Raw genomic sequence first — 22760 nt, 5'->3', positions numbered from 1 at the left:
GCCTGTGTTTATGTGTGTGTGTGTGTATGTGTGTGTGTGCGTGTGTGCTTGTTTGTGTACCTGTGTTTGCGTGACTGTGTACCTGTGTGTGCATATTTGTGTGTCTGTGTGTGTGTAGCAGTGTGTGTGTAATCATGTGCATTTCTGTGTACCTGTTTGTGTGTATGTGTGTATGTATACCTATGTGTTTGTGTGCGTGTGTGTGACTGTGTGTGTGTGCATGTTTATGTACCATTGTGTGTGTGTGTGTGTACCTGTGTGTGTGTGTGTGCATGCGTGTTTGTGTACCTATGTGTGTGTGTGTGTGTGTGTCTGCGTGTGTGGGTGGGTCTGTGTGCGTGTGTGTGTGTGTATATATGTGTATGCATGTATGTATGCGTGTGTGTGTGAGTGTGTGTGTGTCTGCGTGTGTAGCTGGGTCTGTGTGTGTGTGTGCCCCATAGTATATTTTATCTAGATCATTTTTACTGCACCTAACCAACCAAAAAAACTTTTCCTCTTTTGGCTTAAGCATATTAATTCACATTTTGACACAGTTAATTTTATTCAAGAAAAATGCCTCAGAGTGTTTTTCATAAATTCTGAACCTGCATCGAAGATATTAAAACAAAACAATAATTAATTATTCATATGCATTTCAGTTTTTTAATTGAGTCTAAAGCTTTTCTGAATTATACACAGTTCCGCCGCCCTCATTACACGCGTCATCCTTGGCTCTCTGTGGTCGGGTCTTGCATCATAATGGTCAAAGTTTGTTCAGCGGGAACGCCCGTCATCACACTAACACGCACCACACAAGAGACAAATCGTCAAGTTTCACCCTGGCAAACAGCTTTTTAACTTTAGGAATGAACAATTGCACCCTATCGTGTTCAACTTTAAAAATACCAGTGCCAATATCAGATATGAGTACACAAATATATGAGAAAGCTTAAGGTCCGTCGAGATTAATTTAACCCTTTGTGTAACTGATCCTCTTTACGTAAAACTACAATCCCCACAACCCCCACCATCGCTGACCCTGCAGGAATTCTGGGTAGTGCCTGGACCCCAAAATTCACTGTGAGTGAGAATCACGTGCAAACAGAAGTGGCTTCTGATTGGATACACCGCAGATAAGACAGCCCACCGTCACTTGCTTCCCACCAGCTGATGTCTGAGTAAATGGCGCTCAGTGGAGCTGCAGCCAATTTCCTAGCCTCCTTTTAAGCAGAACCACACACTAACCATACAGACTATGATTGAATCAGATGCCATGAATCTGCTGCATTTGTGATATAAAGATGCATTTGCAGGTTCCCTCACACACACACATACACACACTCACTCGCACACAGTATAAGTGTCTCATAAGTAAACAGCATTGTTTCTTCATTAAAATGTAGTCCTTAGGCGGTTAACATGAATAATTTCCTCAGCACCTTCATGGACACACAATATGCAAATCAGATGCTTTCAGACAGGGCTTATGAGGAGGAGTCAGGACTTGTTATAGAAAATCCTATTTTTCCCATTGGCACCGGGTTATTTTTAACACTTTTCCCATGTAAATCCCGGGCCTAATAACCCAGAGGATTAACCCCCCCGAGATTGCTGCAGTCACGTGGTGCGGCCCCACTCTGCTCCTTTGCTTAATATTAACTCTTGCTTTGGGGCTAACCCACCCATTCTCAAAGATAAAAGCGAATTTCGGCAATGCTCCTAAGTTCTGCTTTTAAAAAATGCATTCGGATTAATATTCAAATATAATTTCTCACCTAAAGAAATAAAAAATGCAAATTTATAGAACGGATGGTAATTTACAGCCGAAATTAGTCTGCCATTTGGCGTTCCCAGGGCAGGATCCACAAAAGAGTGAGATCAAAAGACCCCCCCCCTCCACCCCAAATAAGGTAACACTCTCCCTTAAATGGGAAATTCCCCAAGACTGGTGATGTCTGCATTGGCCCCTCATCCCCTTCTGTGTCTCTGAGGTAAATATTCTGTGAGATCCTCACTTCAGCCTTTTTTTTAACCGAACACCTAACAAGCTACAGGAAGACAGAATGTATATGCTGTTATTTCACCACTATCCTGAACCAGATGGGTGTCTGAATATCTTGAATACATGCCAGGGGATGCAGCATCCTGCTCCATTAACGTACACTTGTGTTAGTCCCACAGCAAGAGCCATGTTTCCCAAAAACCTTCATGGGAATCATGTCCCCCCCCCCCCCCCGATACCTCCCGGCCAGTGGTGGCTTGTGGGTAATGCTCTACATGTGGGACATGGACCCTGGGGTGTTCCACCCAACAACAACCCGGAGCAAGGTGGGGGGCCCACTATAACACGGGCGGGGGGATCTTCTGCCTGGAGACAGACCCGCGCGGCCAACCCTGCTGCATGATAACGTGGTCCTATCCTACTCCATTACCCCTAAAAACGAGCAGGACGTTAACCTGTAACATGTCGCTTCTCAGTTTCGTAAGGTGATTTTCCATCCTAATGCTCCTATTATGGTTTATGCCTGATGCCCGTTGGAGATGAGCCCGCAATAAGAGACGTCGTCAGGCCCGGATCGGCGCGGCGGCGAGGTGTGAAACTGCTCGCCGAAATGGCTTAGCTGCCCAAGACGTGATGGGGGCTCCCATGAGCCCCCGATTAAACGGGCCGTCCCGCTCTGAGATCAGTGTCTCTATTAAGCGGCGGCCAAACTCCGCCTGTGATTCCCGGGCTGAGTCTCTAACTGTTTATCTCGCCTCCTGTCTGACGAGTGCCACTGAGACGAGGCCCATAAAGCTGATTGCGAATGTCAGCTCTGCCACCTTTATGGGCGCCCGTGCCTCTCATACGGCTTCCTTTTATTTTCCAATTTTACGAGGCCTAGATGGAAGCCGTTTCTAATCTGCCCGCATCATAAAAATAAAAGAGGGGGGGGAGCTGACTGTGAGCGGCGCTCATCCGGAACGTTCCGGAGGGCCGCTGCGAGTCAAGCGCCCATCGGGCGCACAGGGTTCAGGTCTCAGTGATGTGGACCTCTTACATATTCATCGCATGTTCTAATCCCCAGTCTGGAAAAAGGAAGATTTATTTATTAACAATTTATGGAGCTATTCCACATTAATGCATTCATATTTGGTAGTTAGCGCTATTAATTTTAATAACTGCTTTTTATATATGTTTGCCAAAATGTAATCCGTGTAATATCGTATTGTTTTTGTTTCATTAATTCCTTTAATCTCCCTTTATTGTTCCAGTTTAAAACGGTCGAGATGATATCATCCGCTGAATCAGCGTCTCATTTCTGACTGCAAAATGAAGCAAGAATGACAGAAATTATATTATGTCAGTCGTAATGTGCCATGTGTTGGTCACATGTTCGGCTCCTGTCATCGATTCTCCTTAAAGGGGGTGACTGCTTTTAAAGCGCTGTGTGAGGTTTAGGTTTCCCGCCAGCATCAGGTGACCCAGGCAGCCTGCAGCTGCGGGGGACTGGCGGGGGGGCTGGGGTCCTTTTCCGTGTCCGACAAGGCTGATTAGCATCACGGGCGGGTGCTGGAGGACATCCCCCACCGGCCATAGGTGGGAGCCACACAGGAGGCACAAATACTAATCACATCCAGTGCTCACTCTGCAAATAATAAAAAAAACTCAAATATAGACATCGCGATGTTGCTGTGTGCTTCCTCAGGGGGTTTAATTATCATCTGCATATTTATGTATGCAAACACAATATGAATAATTACAGTTCCCAACTTCTCCTTTCTCCAAAGGTTACAGCCTATTAATTAGAGCTGAACAATTAGTGGGAAGGGTTCGCTTCAGACTTTTATACTGTATCCACACCCCCCTCGTCCACCGAATAACCATGATTAATACTGAGATCATGATTCATCCCAACAGTAATTGTAGCCTTTTAACATACATCTAATTTCTAACTGTATTACTACAGAGATTCCCCACTGCCTCATATGTAGATCATCCTGCTAGGTTTGTTTAAAGAGATGAAGTTCACTCCAGTCTGTTTGACACGCTGTTCCCAGACAGAGTGTGGAAGGAGTACGGAGGGTTCTGGGCATATGATTCCCCGGTGCCTCGTGCTGCAGCACTTTTTATGGAAACACACCCACCCTACTGCCATTAGCTTCATACCATTGACTGAACAGCCAGTTAACCAGCTGAGAACAGCCTGTCCTTTAAAGTGAAGCGTCCTCTCCAGTTTGGGCCTTCGATCAACTGAAGGCCTTTGAAACCAGCCCCAAATTACCTGGACAATATGAAGAGCCGGTTACTCTCAGAATACAACCTGATTCTACAGGCAGGAGAACCTGACACAATCCAGCAAAGAAAACCTGATCCAACAGGGAGGAGAACCTAATTCTACAGGCAGGAGAACCTGACACAATAAAGGAAATTAGCACCTTAAAATCATATTAAAATCATAATTCTTCCTTAGTCATACAGTATCTTACTGTTCAGTACAATATTTTGCATAATGCAAATACCAAACGATATAGTCTATTATATTATATAGTGTACAGAGTATAGCATATTGTGTACTGTATAATGTAGTAAACAATATATTGTGTAGTCTAGCTCCTAGTGTATTCTCCATCCATCCATCCATTTTTTATAACCGCTTGTCCTTTACAGAGTTGTGGGGGTCCAGATCTCTACAGGAACAAGGCAGGGAACAACCCAGGATTGGGTCTTGTGTGTTGTATATTTTCTAACGTTAATGCTTTGTGTGTTGTCTAAATATTTGTTAATTCTATTTGTATCTTTAACCAATTCACCACAGAAAATTCCTCAGACATGTAATATCACTGGCAAAAAGTCTGATTCTTCTTAAGAGAACCTCTGTGATGTTAATCATGTTCAGATATGAAGCCTTATTTCTTTTTCACTGCACAATACAGCCATAACGCCCACTCTACATATTACACTGCCCCACCCACACTGCATGTTACACTGTCCCACTCACACTGCAGGTTGCTCTCTACATATTACACTGTCTCACCCATACTGCATGTTACACTGCTCCATCCATACTGCAGGTTACACTGCCTCACCCACTCTACATATTACACTGTCCCACCCACACTGCATGTTACACTGCTCCAACCACACTGCATGTTACATTGTCCCACTCACACTGCAGGTTGCACTACCCTACCCATTCTGCATGCTACAGTGTCCCACATACTCTACATATTACACTGCTCCACCCACACTGCATGTTACACTATTCCACTCACACTGCAGGTTGCTCTCTACATATTACACTGTCCCACCATACTGCATGTTACACTGCTCCACCCATACTGCAGGTTACACTGCCTCACCCACTCTACATATTACACTGTCCCACCCACACTGCATGTTACACTACTCCACGCACACTGCAGGTTACACTGTCCCACCCTGCAGCTTATACTGCCTCACACACACTGCATGTTATGAAACAGAAGGTGAACAAATCACATAATAAACTGTTTCTATATTTAAAAAGTAGTAAAAAAGTGATACCTTCCACTCCTCATTTTAAACATATTTGTACATTTCAGAATGAATAATAACAGCAAGTCAATGGCATACATAACTTTATTGAAGAGGGCTTTGAAGTCTTCTTAATCAATTACCTCCCACTTTCCTCCAAAAAAACTGGTGCAATATTTATCAAGCTTCACAAAAAAAAACTAAATGTAAAAAAAAAATCCTTGAAATTTTCATCAAAAGCATTCTAATCAGGCATTCCTCAGGTCAGCTAATGAGTTGGCAGGGCCCTTACTGATGCACAGCTCCAGTGGAAAAGATAGAAGATAGCTGCCCATGTTTCATCAAAGGAAAAGCTCATTAGCAGATCTTTCAGGAACTGATTTGATTATAGTTTCACTTTTTAAAGTGAAAAATGTTTCCCTCATTAGGATGATTATGATTCAAGGTCATCGTTTGAAGCCGTGTCTGTCAATATGAGATAAATCGACCTCCATCTTTCTTTTTGCACTACTTCTTCATTTTAAGGCTTTTAAACATCTACTTTTTCTTTTGGTCAGAAAGTTTAATAAATGCAATTATTTTTTAACAAAAAAGTGTAACAAAAGTATCTGAAATGGTGTCGGACAAAGACTGAGCACAGAATTGGCCAGGAAAGATGAGTTTAAATAGGGTATCTGATTGCCTGTATCGACACAGAGAGGCACCTTGAACAGAGGAGTTTTTCCAAGGTTTATGTTGCTGTTTTTCTCTTTTTTAGTTTTCAAGGGGTTTGAAGAACATGTAACAGTCAAAACAAATTTCCAATGTGAATTATGTAAAGTCAAAAAAAAGATGCAAAACTGAAATCAAATTAAATCAATGCCCTAGCATCTGTATTTTGGCTGTAAACAAAAATAATTACATGGAAAGCGCAGTGTCTGCCCAAGCAGGCAGCTGGCAGTGTAACATCTGTCTCCTCGTTATGTCCACCTTCCTTTGCCCCACTGTCTCCAAACTCACTGAATTCCTGAAGGCTCCAGGGAAGCAGCAATAAGAGGGAAGTGAGTCTTTGAGTCAGTGAGACCTAGAGCAGGGGCCAGTCCCAGCCCCCACCCAGCCGACCACTACAGCCCGAGTGAAGAAATAATTATTCATATTATTATTAGTAGTAGTAGTAGTAGTAGTAGTAGCAGTAGTAGTAGCAGCAGTAGTAGTAGTAGTAGTGTTAGTAGCAGTAATAGTAGTAGTATTGTTATTAGTAGTAATAGGAGGAGGAGGAATAGTGTTCTTGCTGTTGTTGTTGACTAATTTCTGTATAAGAGCAGTAGTGGGCAAGGGCTAGCTCTGCTCTGTTTTCATTTGGGGTCCCTGGTTTACAAAAGGTGGAACAACCCTGACCCAGAGCCCTAAGCACAGGATAAAATAATAAAATAATGCCCTTCACACAGTATCTCTGTGTTTGTATCTTACACTCGTGAATCAGGCAGCAAGTGGTTGGGGGGGGTGGGTGGGGGGGTGGACGGTGTCCACAAAGCAGGATTTCTCAGTTAGCTGGTTCACCCAAGCCAAACGTGGAAACTGTCCAATAGGAGGCGAAGTGACATTCCTATTGGACAATCCTTACATTTGTTGTGTTTTATATTACTACTATTTTGCAGTAAATGATCATTCTTTCAGGTCAATTCCATAAACATCCAGCCGAACCACGCACCTGTGCATTGTCCTCGGATTCTCTTTTTTTGTTCATAAATTTTGCTTCTTTCCATTTTCTCAGATAAAACTCCAGTTCTAGAGCTGAGTAATATGTGTTTGCAGCACACTGTACGTTGTTAGTTATGTTGTTTCTCCCATTACCTTTTCATTGTTTTTAATCAGTTCATTCATAAGAAAACAGTTATTTATACACCAGAAAGACTAACAGGAGAATACGGCACTTTTAATTTGCCTTTGGAGGCCTTTGGTTCAATGTTTTCAGGTAATTAGATGATCACAGTGACCAAGCTAAAGAAAAGTAGCATTCTTGTAAAGGTTGGGTTTGATACGTGGGTGCCGGTGGCTGAGCCGTGATTCCCGCCACGGCTGCGGTCGTCTTCCCTGGCAGACTCTTCCTCTCCACAAGGCGGGAAACCTGCCGCATGCCTGCAGCCTTAGGCTGGCATTAGGCATTAAGCGCAATCAATAACCGTGTGATTGCGCCTGACTTTGCCGACCCGGCGCCGCCTTAACCGCGCGGGCGATGCGGATTAAACAGGGCTTAACTCTTGCCGACAAAAAAAATTCACACAAGAAGAGGACATGTCCGCCGCTGCGAGCACAATTCAGGGCGTGGATAAAGGGTTAAACCCCCCCCCCAGCTGATTAACCTGCGACGCGTTTTAATTGCCAGAATCTTCAGCCTTTGTAAACGGGCGGTCTTATGGCAGCATTTAGGCGGCAATCCAGATGCCCCAGCAGCGTCCGCACCGCGATCTGCCGCCCCGGTGCCATCCCAGTGACGTCACACCACTTGCATAATAACGTGGCAGGCGGCAGCCTCCTGTCACTGGGAGGGGGGGGGGGGGTCGCCTGACACACAGAAGACAAGCTGAGCGTTTGGTAAATGTTTGGTTCCACGCACGCACCTCATTTACCGGAACGGCAGATGGAGGGAAACCGGTGACAAGATGAGGAGCGGGGGCTCGCCGCAGGCGGTCAGCACGGGAGTCGGCGTGGGGGGGGGGGGCTACCACAGCAGCCTTGACAGCTCGGTGAGGGGGGATTCCAGCGACACCCCCAAAAGCCTCTTACTCTGTAGAAATACATGTGACTCTGATGCTCCTGCCAGGCCTGACAGGTGAAGACCTGTAATTCTACCCCCCCCCCCCCCCCCCCATCTGCTAAATTGTCGAGGAAGCTCCACATGACACCCCAGCCAATCAGAGTTTTTACCCATGACCCGTGACACGAATGAAACTTTACATGCGATTTGTATGGTAGATTTATCGTGTCCTGGTGGGATATTTGAGGTCACACCTGCATTTAATGAGCTTGGTCTGATCTCCACATTGGCCCTCTTAGATACATCTCCTTAAAAGGACTTATGTAAATACAGAATTCCGAGTTCATGGATGGACTAAAAGAAAACAATGACAGCTACCTGTAAGTAAGTAAGCGATCACCCTGTACCTGCTTATATGGTGTCCTCATTCATTCATTTAATATGTATTCTTCAGTATATATTGCTGATATATTTTGTTTATTAATATAAGGTGTCTTGAATGGTGTGGGGAAGTAAATCCAACTTTAATAAGATCTAAAGCACAGTATCTGTCAAAAGTTTGGACACAGTCACCAACAGTGCATTTGTAGTATTCTCCACAATCTAGAATAATTATAAAGACATCAAAACTATAAAATAACATATATATGGAATGATGCACTGACCAAAAATGTATTTAACAAAAAAATTAATTTGTTGAGGGGGGCAGCTCTGTGGGTTGGTACTTAGAAGGTTGCTGGTTCAAATCCGTGGGTTGGCAGTGTGATCTCACCATTGGGCCCTTGAGCAAGGCCCTTAACCCCAGTTACTCCAGGGACTGGCTGACCCTACTGTCTCCTCTATGCCAGTCTAATAAGGTGGCCTCCTGAGATGCTTTTCCAGCTGTCCTGAAGGAGGTCCCACATACATGCTGAACACTCATTGGCCACTTTCCCTTCACTCTCTGGTCAAACTCCTCAAAAACCATTTCTGTGGGATTTTGTTTAGGTGGCCGGGTCATGCGATGCGACACTATCACGCTCCTGTGTAGGCGGCTTGGCGTGTCCAAACTTTTGACTGGTACTGTATGTTACAGTTTGTGGAACAGATTAACTGCCTGTATAAACAAGCAGAAGATCACAAAGAATGCTAAATATTTAAAAATCACTGGTTGTCATTTTACAATCATTTGTAGTATTTCTGTTTGCTGTTTTGTGGAAAACATTAATACTTAATTAAAAATGAATGCAATGGTCCATCAGGCTGGACAAAAAGGCAGAACTCAGCCGGTGGACTGGCCCAGTCGCAGCAGCCTGTGGAGCGGATTAGCCGTCTGCGGATGACCCGCTTGCTAATTGCTCCTAATAGCCTTTTAATTATGGGAATGATGAAGTTGGTTATGGGGGATGGTCCCAGCTGAGGGACCTGCCTCGGCCATTACCGCGCTCGCTCTCCCTGGCTCTCGCTCACCCGCCACACTTTCACGCTCCCGGGGGGATTAGCGGCAGACCCAAGCCCTTCAGCGGACCGCGTTCCCGCTTTTAATTGAGCTTGTAACAGGAGTCTCCGCGGCAGCGCCAATTAGTGTCCCAGCAACACTGCGTATCCAGGAATATCCGTCTGACGGGAACAGTGAGGCCATGGCTCGTGACTCATTTCCACCTGCTGGTGCTACATCCTTCGCGGTAAATCACGCAGTAAAAACCCCAGTAAAACGCAGCGCACTGTGTCAAAAGACAGGGATCATTTTAGACCTGTTCTGTGACACGATGGTATCCGGTGTGTTTCTGCTCTGCTGGCCTGGTTTGGGTTCTGCCATGCAGATTCACAAATGAGACAGTCGGAAGCAGAGCTACCCTTGGCTCAGTGCGTTATAACAGGAAAGCAAATCTTTTAGAAACATATATTCAGGTGTACAATTTCGCTGAAAGCACAACACAGTCTGAGGCTTCATCTAATTACTTTCCTTAATTCTAGAAAATACTTTTGTTGGGAAATTAACCCTTCACCAATGCTGTGCCTTTGATCAATCATGGTGTTTTGTATTCCTCATCATTTTCAAAATCCTTTCTTCCTGTTGTGAGAAGGTAGCTCATTTGAAAACATTTCCATTTCATTGGAATTTATTCGTAATTTAAACCTGATTTTAGCAACTAAAATCGATGCCTGTGGTTATAATTGACTCCTAATGTCACATGTGGAAGTAACAGGACTGGAGAAAATGGAGAGGTAGTAGAAAGGAAGGAAAAATGATAGAAGGATAGAAGGAAGGAAGGAAGGAAGGAAATAGAGACAGTGATTAGATGTTACTCTCTCTCCTGGCATGAGGCATGATTATTAAGAGTAAAAAGTGGACTACGGGGAAAATGAACTGCCTTCACAAAATTATGAGGTAGTTTTGTGTTGTTTCAGAGGTATCCAGAGATGGCTGTTAAACCAGATCATGTGAAGAGGTAATGAATGACATCCGTCCAGCTGTCCAGCACTCCCTGGATCTCCGGGACAGTGTGGAGTGCGTCTAATTAGCCATTCCTGTCTGGTAAAGACCTCCTGAAGACAGACGCGCCAGTGATTGTTGGGAAATTGGCCCACAAAACTCATGACCTCATCAAAATGCATCTCCGTCATGAATATTTAAAATATCACTGAAAGCCACATAAAGTGGGAATCGGTCGTAGTTTCCGGCAGGAGTGGTGAGACAGGCTGAGCCAGAAAGGGGGTCTTTGTGAACGCTTCGCTGAGCACGGCTTGGGACCGTGGCCGGTCCTGCCCGATGCTCCTGCTGATGGAGGACAGCGGTTTCTCCGAGCAGAGATGAATGGTGCTTCTGCAGAATTGAGTTTGAGCGTGAATGCAAGATGCATGTCGGTTTTAGGCTAAAAACGGTATCCTTTCTCCCCTGGCACCAGCGGTCAAATGAGCCAGAGGAAAGTAAGATGTAAATACCGTGACCTTCGAACCTGAAGAGGGGTGCAGGAGACCCAAAGAAAAGGGAAGAGGAGCTCAGTCATGCTCCTGGCAGTCGGCAGCAAAGGACATGCCCCAATCTCAGCGGCGTCTCTCTGGCATTTAGAGAATCAGCCTGATCGCCCTGCCCCTGATATATCACACTTCTACATAGTAATACGCTATAAGGCAGTTAAATGAGCACAGAAACTGCTGTACATTCTTCAGGCCAGGATCATAGACCTCCCCTCAGCAGAGGCCTCCCCTCAGTATAGACCTCCATTCAGTATAGACCTTTTATCAGCATAGACCTCCTTGCAGTGTAAACCTCCTTGAAGACTATTAAAGGTCTTTTGATGCCATCCTGCGTGGCTGGCTGGTTTGTGGGGTCCTGTACTGGTAACTTCCCCTGCGCTCAAGCTGCTGTCTGCCATGCGGTTCCCAATACATAGAGGAGATATAAGGATAAGGAGATAGGGGGTGTCCCAATACATAGAGGAGATATAAGGATATGGAGTTAAGGGGTGTCCCAATACATGGAGGAGATATAAGGATAAGGAGTTAAGGGGTGTCCCAATACATGGAGGAGATATAAGGATATGGAGTTAAGGGGTGTCCCAATACATGGAGGAGATATAAGGATAAGGAGTTAAGGGGTGTCCCAATACATGGAGGAGATATAAGGATATGGAGTTAAGGGGTGTCCCAATACATGGAGGAGATATAAGGATAAGGAGTTAAGGGGTGTCCCAATACATGGAGGAGATATAAGGATAAGGAGTTAAGGGGTGTCCCAATACATAGAGGAGATATAAGGATAAGGAGTTAAGGGGTGTCCCAATACATGGAGGAGATATAAGGATATGGAGTTAAGGGGTGTCCCAATACATAGAGGAGATATAAGGATAAGGAGTTAAGGGGTGTCCCAATACATGGAGGAGATATAAGGATATGGAGTTAAGGGGTGTCCCAATACATAGAGGAGATATAAGGATAAGGAGTTAAGGGGTGTCCCAATACATGGAGGAGATATAAGGATATGGAGTTAAGGGGTGTCCCAATACATAGAGGAGATATAAGGATAAGGAGTTAAGGGGTGTCCCAATACATGGAGGAGATATAAGGATATGGAGTTAAGGGGTGTCCCAATACATAGAGGAGATATAAGGATAAGGAGTTAAGGGGTGTCCCAATACATGGAGGAGATATAAGGATATGGAGTTAGGGGGTGTCCCAATACATATAAATAGTTCTCAATAGTGGAGAGAGAAACACTTAAGCCAATATATTCCAACAGATAATAAATACTTGCCCTCACTTCATATTTGGGTAGAGAGCATGGGCACATGGGTATCTGCAGCACGTCTCAGTGACTGTCCTTGTTTGTACCTTTGCAGTTGTTTACAGTCTCACCGCTGCAAAGCCCCCAGAAGCCCCTGTGTCTCTCCCCTGCTTTCTGACCTCTCTGTGTGCCCGTCCTACATAATTGCCTATTTGTCAGCAGTCTACATTGAGACTGACGCTGCTCCCAAATTCTATTTTTCATCTTATCTCATTTTTTATGTATGTAAAAGGACACAACCATGCAAAATTTATACAGACAGCGAAACAAACAATCGCATTCATGCATTTTCACATGAATCCTTCAGCAAAACCTCCGGCTTCTGACAGGCAGGCTCTGGCCAGCCCTAACTCTCTGAACTTTGAAAAAAAAATCCCACGAAGGTCCCCACATGTGGGGCATAGCTGATGGGAGACTGGACATTCATCATTAACATGTAGCTTAACCCCCCCCCCCCGGGGCCATAGCCATTATGTCACTGTTATATGTGCAGTGAAAAGTATGAACATGGTTTTGATTTATTGCTGTTGAAGCTGCAATGCGTATTTTATATTTGGATATTGTATTTGGGAATTATATTAGTATAGTACATTTGGATATTGTATATGCACATTGTAATATTATATATGTATATTTATATATTGTATACTGGTTCACCTTCTCAAAAGGTTGAGGAGGGTGAACGTGCTGAATCTGTTCCTCAGAACAATGCTCAGCAGCCGTCCAAAATATGTGCAAAATCTGTATAAGAAACACATTTGTCCCCCTGCAAAAATGTGTATTTCAGGTACTCAGAAACATGATTTAAAAAAAAAAAACCACGAGAGAATGTTCCGGTTGAATTGTACAGTCATGAAAGGCTTCCTGCAGTAATTATACTTAACAAACGACGCCGGCGGAGTCTGTTTTTCAGCAACACACAACCATCTGTGCGGCCCCTCATTAAAAATGAATCGGCCCCCTCCACATCTTATCTTGTATGGATATACAGTGTGACGGCAAGATTAAAATTGTATTGATCCGCTGTTGCTTTTGCTTTATGAAGGGATGAGGCTCTGCGGGCGGTGGGGCGTCCTGGCCTGTCTGACGGCGACATTCGGGGGGGAACGAGAGAAAAGCAGAGAGGTGGAACAGGCCCAGAGAAAAATCCGGAAGCCTCGGGCTCGGGGCAAACAGCCGAGACACCTGACAAAGGGCCAGCCCTGGAAGAGACATATTTATCGTCGGCTAGCCGCTAATGGCTAGCTGGCACCGCTGCGCTGGAAATGCTACGCTCACAGCTTCCTGTAATGCGTTAAAACGGGAGCAGAATCGTTTTGATGAATGATAAATGTGGAAATACTGTGGTATTATGTCATCTCTCTTCAGTAGATTTCGAATGGAGTCCATTAAAGGCGGGACTGTGTCCCTTTTAGGCGACATTTTGCAGCGCTATCCTGATAAGCTGCAAAAAAGGGCTTAAAGCCTGCCTATTGATCCTGACCAGGCCAGCGTCTATGAAGCGGTTCTGTGCTGCTCCCCAGTCAGGCCTCATCTGGCCCATCGCTCTCTCCCTTATTTACCCGCACTGATCCATGAAGACTAATTGAAGCGCAAAATCCTGGCCATTGTTGTGTGTGTGTGCGTTTGTGTGCGCGCGTGTGTGTGTGTGTGTGTGTGTGCGTGATTTCTTGGGGGAGGGTCCAGGGGTGTCGGTGTAGGGAGGCGAGGCTAGGGATGGGTCAGGATGGGAGGGGATGTGGGGGGAGGGGGGGGCTGACAGCGAACAGTGTCAGCTGCACAGGCAGCAGAAAGAGCCAACATCTTAATAAAACAGCCTGGGGCGAAATCCCATTAAAGCCTTCTGAAGCTTGTTTCCCCACAGTGGGGCAGGTAGGCGGTGAGCTGTGCTGCACTCTGAGGGATGCTGCATCAAACACACATGGGCTTTAAAAACACAGGGGGAGACACACACACACACATATGTATATACGCATTATACATCTGCCTGTGTGTGTGCGGGTGTGTCTGCATATTTCTATACTGCATGTTTATTTATTCCGTCTTGCTGATATACGCCCCCATGTGGCTGGAGATGGACCCCTTACGCCACCAGCGAGCCATCGGAGCGGAACATGACCTCAGTGTGACTTCGAACGTGAACCCCAACCCCCCACCCTCCAGCCGAGAGAAGCAGCACAGCATTCTGGGATTGGGGTTGACAAACAGCTTGCGTATCATTCGATTTTGGATAAATTTGCCCTATGCTGCATTGAGCCAACCAAAAATTTACTATCCAATTTACAAATTTACAGCGGTCAAGTTATCAAGTCACTATGAAGATAGATGGCCATTACGAAAGTAAGTGCACCAATAATATATGCACAAACAAATATACGTGTGTGTGCATATACAGACGCTCCTCTACTTACGAACAAGATACACTCCGAACAGCCGTTCGTTACTTGAAATGTTCGTAACTCGTTATTCGACATCATTTTAAGGGTATACGCAAGTACTAAGAATTAGGATGCTGGGAGTACGCACGCTACGCTGCTGCGCGGCGGGAGTAGCGGCCAGAAGTCGTACTACCTGGAATTGGCACGCAGAAAAAAAAATTGATGTTGCAGACAGGAAACGGGAGCCCAATGAACACAATTTGGACTTGCAGTCCTCTTCGCTCGTATGTCTGAAAGTTCATAAGTTGAAAGTTTGTAAGTACATCATAAATCATAATTAGCGTAATATTTAATTAGTCAGAGAATGTTGGGCAGTTTTAATATTCTCCTCCTTGGCCAGTAGGTTAGCTGGTGCCTCAGTGCATTTTGGGATATATAGTCCCTCATACCACACATGCTGTACTGGGGTGAGCAGGCAAAACTTCAGAGTCATTTTCATGATCAGCCTATTAGATCCAGCCATGGTCCGTATCAGCTGTCCTCATCGGCTACCATCCTTCATCCTGCTCACGAACAGAGGTTTCCTGAGTTACTATTCGTCGTCAAAAGATTTTTTTGGCACACCACTGTGAACAAAAACATGCACCTTTTTGATTAGCGAGAACAGAACTTTAACAATATAATTCACATACCGTTTCTGTTCAGCCGATGGAACTTTAAATATCCGTTCAAAGTTGTCTTCTGCTGCCTTTAATCTGCTCCGGCTTGTGTGTGTTGTTATCATCAGAGAAGTGCGCCCCCATCTCTCCTCATTTGGATGTTGCTTTTTTGCATCGCTCTAATGTTGTAGGAGTGTGCGTTTACCCCCCCTCTACCTCCCGAAAGCAAACACCGCAAATCTTTTGATATCACCTCATACGAGCGATGCCCACAACATTCCCGTACTCCAAACTTTCCTGAACTCTGTTGCCTACGTTTGTTGATATTTACATTTACCATTTCATTTATTTTGCAGATGCTTTCATCCAAAACAATGTACACATTTTTGATCAGAAAACAGGCTGTCAGTCCTTGGAGCAATTGGGGCTTAAGGGACCAGCGGTAAAACCATTCGACTGACCCTGGGATTTAAACCAGCAACCTTCCGATCACAGGCACAGCATGCAAAACCACGGTGCCACACACCGCCCCCCAATATGTGGAACATAAATCTACGTGTCATTCTTGCACAGGGCTCATGTTCACCTTCTCTGCATTTTTCCAACTTTTTCGTATATGTGCTGCCACAGCAAGTACATTTAGAACCATCTCCACAAACACCCAGCCCATCTCTGATGAAATCATATCACATAAATGCAAAACCGACAGTCGAAAAAGTAATTTATCAGTATGTATGAACATCTGGTACATCTATGCATGAATGGGTCCCCAGCACTTCACAGTCCTTAGTCAGATAGGCGCATGCTGCAGAAAACAACACAGAACTTTGTTTCTAGTTTGTCCAAATAGTAGAACGCAAATGAAGCAGGACGAAAGTAAACGGAAAAAAATGGATGAAGAGCGGAGGTAGTAGCAGACGTCACAGTGGAGGAGAGAGAGAGAGAGAGAGAAAGATGGGAGCCGTTTGTGGGAGCTGAAGGCGAGTCGAGCTCTGGGGTGCTCATTATCACTCCTGAGAGTGAATAAGAACCACAGGACTCACCATTAACCTTCAACGGGACTCTAATGATATGTCTTTCCAGTTTCCATTAAGCCACAGTTCAGGGCCCAAATTATAAACTCCTGGCCAAGATTTTATAATGTCAGTCAGCTTTTGGCATCGTGCGTTTGAGTCATCTGAAGTGCGAGGCCCTCGGAGACTTACTGAGCCTGACCTGAGCTGTTCCAGCCATCCATAGCCACGCTGTAGACATCTTCCAGCGCCAGGCTCGGAGCTGATTCGGTCTGCACCTTCTGAAGCCTGATTTAGACCGGTCTGAATTACCATGGTGACGAGAATGTCACTTGTTGTCGAGTCGTCGCTGTACCATCTCGCCGTAAATGGCTACGACAGAAACAACTTATGGTGCAGGAGTTTGAAAGTTGTTAAACTGAACTTTCTCGGGGAGGGAAGGAGGCGGAGAGGTGGGTCTTTACGGGGGGGAGGAGCTTTCCTTCAACTTTTACCATCATTCAGGTGAATATCAGCACCAGGAGGTACACACACATCCTTAAGCATCCTTTGTGAGTGAGCGTTTTAAACCCCTTCTTCTGTATCCACAGCTTTTTTTCCATCCCATCAAAGGTTCCGAGCCTCATCCTCCTACGGTACATTAGCGACTAGCAGCACAGTGGTGATTCCTGCCAAATCATCTTTGTTTTCAGTTTTGTGCACCGCACAGCCAGGATGAACCTTTAAAAGGCAGCTCTCTGTGTTATGTGTGTCATTTACAACCTTCAAACCGGCGTTGGGGGGAGAGAGACAACGCAGTTTTGTCACAACATCAGTGGGTGTGCGGAGTGTGGCAGCTTCTGATTAACGAACGAACCGTCTCGATCTGCCGCTGAGAAAGGCTCGCTCTCGTAAGAGCAGAGGCTCTTTCCCAAACCTCTTTCGGAAGTACGACGGCCTGGTCCTGATTTAAGGTGGTGTTTTCTCAGCTGGTCTTCAGTTATTGATGCTGTTTTGTGTGTCACGGCCACGAGCATGGAAGGAGACGTTTCATTTGCTCATGAACATTCCGGGCTGCTTGTTATCACACTGGGTTTTGCTGCCTGAATATCCAGCCAAGGACTAAGTATCAGAAAAAGCGAAACCAAACTTTAACATCTCCAGTGCCGGCGGACACAGTGCTGGGGGGGGGGCGGGGGGGGGGGGTTTCCACTAACATTCACCTTCATGAGAACAAAAAACAAAAAAAACAGGTGGCCCGCTTTGACTAAATTGTGAGTCTAAGGGGCGCCCTCTCCGCGCCTCCCCCTCAGCAACGTCCGCCATGGATCCCCGCTTCTGGCCGTGGAAGACAGCGGTTCCTGTCCAATTAGGCCTCCTCCATCCACGGGCTCCTGCGCGGCGACCCCAGGGCCTCACGCCTGCACAGCAAGCCCTCTGCCGCGCCGTCCCGGCAGGAGACCAGCGCCAGCTTCAAGGAGACCTTTGTTATCATTTCCTAAAAGCTGAAGATGAAACGATTCAGGGGGAAATCTAAAGAAATAGACAGAGAGGAAAGGCCCTCCCCCTCTTCAGGTGGAACACAGTGCCTCACATTTTTGTAAACTATTGTTTTGACAAGATGTCACTTCAATTCGCGCATTAACTTCATGAGGATATATAGCAGAGCAGTGTGAAAACGGCCTGGTTATCTTTAACTGAGGCCTTAGGCTATTGTCATAAAGCGCTGCCATGCTAAGCCGCTGAGCTAATTCACTTGTCAGCTGCCTTATAAAGTGGCTCCCGGCCGCCATTTTGAGGCAAGAGCGCCACGGGCCCGCGGGCAGGTCGCGGTGCGGCGCCGGGGCCACATGGCGCGTTTCCAGTGCCGCGGCGCTTCCCGGAGGAATCACAGTCAATGTCACGGGTCGCATTTATGGGAGGAGAGCATTCCTGGGATAGAATGGGAAGGAGGAGTGTGGCAATTCCACAAGGGACGTGTGGTTCCCAGAAGGCCCCCTAGTGGCCTGGAGCTCACAGGACACCTGAGAGCCGCTAGATGACACACATGAACAGCCGAGGCAGGCTGTCGCCGTCCAGCTACATGGCACAGCAGGGTCAGATAGGAGGCAGTGTGTGGGACAGCCGGTTAGGTTGCTGTACCTCTGCTCAAAAGGTCCTTTGGTCAGCAGAGTTATTCCATAGTTCCAATAACTAGCTATATGAGCACAGGTGATGTTTGGGGAGCAGGCCTGAGACATTTTAATCCAGGCAAGCATTTCTGTCCATAAAAAGATGAAGTGTGAAATCAGCCGGCTTCGGCGTGGTCACTGCCGTCTTCCTCAGCATCGCTGTGGTGTCGACTGTCATGTCAACACCAGTTTGCACCGTTTACATGTGCTTCCATGTGACTTTTTTCCTTTAGGCTGGGTTCTCCAATTCTCTTGTACCAGGGCATTGAATGGATGCTCAATCTAGCTGCACATAGGCCAGATCGACTCCTTGACAGCCATTTTATAATATGCTGTTTGTACGTCGCTTTGAAAAAAAGCAGCTGCTAAAAAAAAATAGATAGAGAGATAGATACAGAGACAGACAGACAGCCAAATGTAAGATATAAGTTTGCCAAATTATTTTTCCCCATGAGCCAAATCCCATTAGCAACGTAACGCCAAAGTCCAGAACATCTGAAAAAATTGCCAATCGGTTCCCCATGGTAAAATTCGCAATTCATTGAACGGTCCGGATTCAATTGCAGTTCAGTCCGGATGCTGATGATTATTGCACTAATCTATTGGCTACTTTCAGAGTCTGAGCCACGAGTCCCAGCCAGGCAGCACTCCTGCGTTCCTCAGTGGTCCTCAGCAGTCCTTACGAATGACCAGGGCGGGCAGCTTTAGCCGGCAAAGTGGACATGTTAGAAACAGGATCCATTGCATGGCTCTGAGCGTGTCAGACACTCTCTGTCCCTACCCCCAGGCTCTCTCTGCATAAAAGAAATTTTAATCTTTACATGTGACCTGCGTGACACTGGTGTGTGAGTCACAGTGCCTTCACCACATGTGTTTTAATGATCCTTCTTGTTATATCTAGGTTAAATGTGACATAAACAAAGATTCGGCCAAACATTCACAAGTGTCTTTAATAAAAACTGCAATGCATTTTGGGAAGGGATACCTTACCGTGCCCCGTTTCCAGGTGGGGATGTTCGAAAGGGAATAAGCTGCTACCATGACACCCCCTAGCCTCCCATACCTGTCGCCATAGCAGGCGAAGACCCCGCCGTACCCCCCCTCCGTGGAGCACCCATGACTGTGCCGCGGTTCCCAACGTCTGAGGAAACAAAGAGCCAATGCCAATCAATAAAAAACAAGGAGCAGATAAAATGGCTGGGGTGGGGGCTGCAGATGGCTTTGGCACCAGTGGATTGCTCCAGTCAGGCAAAGGATGGGGCAGTTACCCTGGGGAGACGTCTCCATGGACACCTTCAGGAGGTCTGCTCATTACCTGCAGTGGCTCCTGTTGCTTATCGTGGACCCACACAGCTATGCTGCCTGCGGCCTCATCATTACACATCAGATATTACTGCTTTTTTTTTTTAACACATCCTTACGCACCGTAGCCATTACAATGGTGTCAGTCATGGGCTCACTAAGATCAGGGTTTACCGTACACTGAAAAACCCCCGATTCAACAGGCTACTTAATGAAAAACATCATTTGGGTGTGTTTCATACATTTAAGTGGTTTGTAGGTTCTATTATGATACAGCTTCATGTGGAATTTCCTCTAGGTTTCTGGGGATGAAGTCCAAAATCCATCTGTTTTCCTGGTTCCACCATTGCGAAGACCAGCAGGAGACCAGCAGCTAACAGGGACTGATTTGGAGCCTCGACATCCAGCAGTTCAGCCCAGAACACTCCCCCAGTCCACTGAGCCATACGACAGCAGAGTAAATAAACCTGCAGCCCAGAATTACATGTAATGATGTGTGCTGCTAATCTGCATTATTTTCAGGTGGCAAAACGCAGCACTGAGTGATAAGGAGCCCAGAGCAGGTTGGCCACACTTACCTCTCCGCGGACTCTGCTACCTTTGGATTACAACATCTCTGGGCAACGTCCTATGTGTCTTCTGTTGTCCTTCCACTATCCGGGCAATGATGCCATCGATGTATATTATTTATAAAGCCATTTTAATGCTGTAGTATCAAAGATGAATTGAATGTACATTTCTGCGCACATTGCCGTGACACGTAACCACAAGAGGTCACCACAGTGACTCACCCTAACCCTAAACCTATCCTTGACTGACACACTCAGTGATGTCACCACTCAGTGATGTTGCCTCGGCCGTGTTCTGTGCTCCTGCACTTTAAAGAACCATGCTGGACCCCCTACCTTACTGCTTGAGGGCCTATGAATCCACAGGTGGCGGGGGCCATCTCTGGACGAGATGCCACATGTTAAAAGGCCCCCAGAGGGTACCAAGCCCAAAGATGTGTGACAATAGGCAGCCAGTTCTCTAAGTTCTCGCCCTCAGCCAACTGAATGGACCCCACCCTCAGCAATAGTGTGTACCACCACTCAAGCCATGCATTTGCATGAGGCCCCCTGTTGGCCACAAACCGCCACTACATTAAATGTTAAACCACTGATGGGTCTCTTTTCATTTCTTTCTCCAAATCCAAATTGGTGACACAATTTTCAAGGCCTTGGGGTTGTCTTCTATGATTATGAGCGTAACAGAGAACTCTGACCACGGGGTGCTTGTTTACGCCCTCATCTGCCCTGCTTCCCATTCATTCTCTCAGGTGAAGGAGGGATGGCAGAACTTTCAAAACTTTCACTGTGCCATTTAGTGAGAGCCCAAATCTCACCGGTCACGGGATGACAGGCAGGGACGGCGGCCTACCTCCTGTGACAGCTCTTAATGCCATCCAGTGGCACGAGATTTGAGCTAGAGGAGTTAATTAAACCCACGGCATCGTTTCTCACAGAGCTGATCAGACGGGCCACCCAAAAGACAGACGGGGAAACCGCAGGCAGCGGCAGCATCTAAGGTTCTGCAAAGCGCTCACAGGCACGTTCGGTTCTGCTGAGATCGCACACCGGACGGGAGAAACCATTTATCAGCACTTTGAGCTGGGGTGTCTAACAGAACACCCTGTGGAAGCCTGCTCAAATAATGCTCCGTATAAGACCCCCTTCTGGGGGGACAGGAACTCAATTAGCCCCCTTTTGTTCAGGCGGAGCGCTCAGCAATGAGCTTGGTGAAAAGGGGTTGCTTGAGCGGCGGGTAAACTTTGCACGGTCCTCTACGTCCAGGCATAAAGTGGATTATTGCTGGAACAACAGTGACATCTAGTGGTCAAACTCAATACCAGGCATGAGGGAAAATCAGTTTAATAGTGTTCTGTTAACTCAAAACATTTTATGTGCGTGCATATAACTTATAGCAATATGCATTTACTCTTTTCTTTCACTATTAACACATAATACCACAATGAACTCCCCCGTTCTATTATAAAACTTGACAGAAACACTGTCCTCAGAGTGTTCCCATTCAGGTGATGAACAATTACTAACTATTTCTATAATTTTGTGGGTAAATTTTAAGCTTAATTTATTACTTGAACATTGGTATTTGTTTATTAATGGATTTACTATGAACTAAATAACTGTGGTCATTAAGGAATTTTCACTTCCGTGACTTTTTTCGACTTCTTATAAATTTATTAAGGTTCTTTTTTGATAACATCTTTATGTTTTGAAAATTACCATTTGTATTGTAAAGATTTGAGAATTGAATATGAATATTGAGATTTGTTTTTCCGAGGACAAAGGGGGAGATCCCAAAGAATGGGGGAGTGCCAAGCTCGAGAGCTGGAGTCTGGATCACAGCTAGTGGGGAACAGAGAGGCCAAGCATGACACTGAGTCACTACTGAGTCTCACTGGACACAGGGCCATAGGTGAGGGGACAGCAATACTCATATAAACACAGAGGCTGAAGCTGAGTCACCATGCTGAGTCTCACTGGACACAGAGCCATAGGTAAGGCAACAGCAATACTAATATAAACACAGAGGCTGGAGTTGAGTGACCCTGCTGAGACTCACTGGACACAGGCCCATAGGTAAGGCAATAACAATACTCATATAAACACAGAGGCTGGAGTTGAGTGACCCTGCTGAGACTCACTGGACACAGGCCCATAGGTAAGGCAACAGCAATACTCATATAAACACAGAGGCTGGAGTTGAGTGACC

The 22760-nt window shown here is 45.9% G+C and overlaps 1 pseudogene; it reads right to left on the bottom strand.

Moving 5' to 3' along the window:
• Positions 1 to 16053: 16053 nt before the first annotated feature.
• Positions 16054 to 16150, bottom strand: LOC111858044 (U6 spliceosomal RNA; annotated as a pseudogene).
• Positions 16151 to 22760: the final 6610 nt, after the last annotated feature.

This window comes from Paramormyrops kingsleyae, chromosome 19 (assembly GCF_048594095.1).
Source record: "Paramormyrops kingsleyae isolate MSU_618 chromosome 19, PKINGS_0.4, whole genome shotgun sequence".
Classification (NCBI taxonomy): Eukaryota; Metazoa; Chordata; class Actinopteri; order Osteoglossiformes; family Mormyridae; genus Paramormyrops; species Paramormyrops kingsleyae.
The sequence above is the reverse complement of the archived record's forward strand: the minus strand, read 5'-3'. Positions and strand labels throughout refer to the sequence as shown.